The sequence below is a fragment of the Nuphar pumila genome, chromosome 5, assembly GCF_984573655.1.
Source record: "Nuphar pumila chromosome 5, dmNupPumi1.hap1.1, whole genome shotgun sequence".
Lineage (NCBI taxonomy): Eukaryota > Viridiplantae > Streptophyta > Magnoliopsida > Nymphaeales > Nymphaeaceae > Nuphar > Nuphar pumila.
In genome coordinates this window covers 105,114,315-105,116,486 of record NC_143253.1, presented here as the reverse complement: position 1 = coordinate 105,116,486, position 2,172 = coordinate 105,114,315, and the positions used below count along the sequence as shown (strand labels likewise).

Sequence of the window (2,172 nt, the reverse complement as noted above, 5' to 3'; positions counted from 1 at the left end):
GTCCGGCGAAGCGCAGGTAATATTCTTCTTCTTCTTCTTCTTCTTCTTCTTCTTCTTCTTCTTCTTCTAAACGCAGGGGGTACGCCCCTTCCCTGCCGGAAACGGAGGGGGTTTAACCCCCTGCCGTGCTTTCCGGCAGGGGGGGTCGACCCCCTGCCGTGCTTTCCGGCAGGGGGGGTCGACCCCCTGCGTTTCCGGCAAGGGGGGTCGACCCCCTGCCTATGGCGGTGCCGCACTGCCGGCCTCCAGCCCGATCCGGAGGAGGAGGTTCGCCTGTTGTGCATCTTCAACGCGCGGTCCCGGTACATTCCGCCGCTGCCGCAGGGGTACTACGGCAATGCCTGATAGTAATCCCGGCAGCTGTCTCGATAGCGGCGAAGCTCTGTGCGAACCCACTAGGTTATGCGGTGGAGCTCGTGAAGAAGGCCAAGGAGGAGGTGACAGACGAGTACATGAGGTCAGTGGCGGACCTCATGGTGCTCAAGGGCCGGCCTAACATCACGGTGGTCCGCACCTTCGTGGTCTCGGACATCAGGCATGCCGGGTTCAGCGAGCTGGACCTCGGCTGGGGAATGCCGGTGTACGGCGGTCCAGCCAAGGGCAGTGACGGCCCAATCCCCGGCTTGGTTAGCTTCTACGTCAACTCCAAGAATAACGAAGGGGGAGAAGGGATGGTGATCCCGATTTCCTTGCCTGCTCCAGCTATGAAGATCTTTGAACGGGAGCTCAAAAAGATGCTGTACGGACCCGCCCCGGATCAAAAGTCCACAGAACCTGTTTTTATCTTATCTGCTTTGTGAACAAAGATCAATTCATTGCCAAACAAATTTGTTATGAGATACCTACGTTGCCTATGTGATCTGTTTTGAAAAGAATTTTTGTTATGGATACCTATGCTGCCCATGTGATCTCTTTTTAAAAAAAATTTGTTATGAGATACCTACGTTGCATATGTGATCTGTTTTGAAAAGAATTTTTGTTATGGATACCTATGCTGCCCATGTGATCTCTTTTAAAAAAAAAAAAGTTATTATGTGATCCCTATGTTGTCCATGTGATTAGCTTGAAAAAAAATTTGTAATATGTGTATATAAGATGTCCATATGGTTTTAAGTGTAGTTTGCATATATGTTGTCCATATGGATTTTAAGTTGAAATTTTTTTTGTAATGTATATATACAAGTTGTCCATGTTGTTCAATTTGTTAGTTTGTTAATGTCTACTGGTAGTTAGTTTTACTTCAATTTGTTTTCTTGAAATCTGGTTAGTTAGAGTATTTCAATCTATTAGTCTTTTATAATTATATTTTTCTTAGATAGATTGGTATTTAATGTTCTCACAATCAGTTAGTTAGATTAGGGCTATTTGAATTCTTTATGATAGTGGTGGTTAAACGGAGTTCACATCTTTTCTAGTAAACTAATTGATTGATTTATTATTCCTTTGCTAAGTAGTTCAGATTAGAAATTGTCTATGACTTTATGTTAGTCGACTGGTTCAACATGTTATAGCTGGTTTGTTAAATTAGCATCTTCTAGTTAGATTTGGCTTAACATATATACTATTTTTCTTTTCTCTTCTTTCAATTAGTTAGAGTTGTTTTAATTTGTTTTAATTTTTTTAGTTAGTGTTTCATCTTGTTTCATGATTAGTTAGTTTGTTACTTAATTTGTTTTGTTTTTGTGCAGATTTTTCAACGGAACCAACTCGTGCTCGGCCACCTGTGGTAAGTAAATGACAAAAACAATGCAAATCGGGTAAATACCCGTGGTGAGTAAGTGATGCAAACGTATCACATGTTATTTAATTTATTGAATGCAGCACTTTATTGTTCACACACTCACTTAGTTGTTGATATCTAGGACTGCTTTGTTGGAGTTCGGAGATCATGCTGAGCATGATTTTAATGTAGAAATATGGAAGTGTTCTTATTTTTGGAGTACGGAGTCCATGCTAAGCATGGTAGTAGTTAGTGAGATATTGAAGTGTGTTTGCTGCATGTACATGTTTGCCATTTATTTGATATGAATGATTATGATGTATTGCAATGTTTGATGTAATTGTATCCATGCTTGCATGTAGTTACTTTCAATTTGATTTTGACTTCCATGTGAAATTTTATAATAAAAGCATGCTTCAAATGATTGTATCATGTCATTAATAGTTTGCACA

General features: G+C 41.0%; 1 pseudogene; it reads left to right on the top strand.

Moving 5' to 3' along the window:
* The first annotated feature begins 221 nt into the window (after window positions 1-221).
* On the top strand, window positions 222-800 carry LOC149837999 (benzyl alcohol O-benzoyltransferase pseudogene; annotated as a pseudogene).
* Window positions 801-2,172: the final 1,372 nt, after the last annotated feature.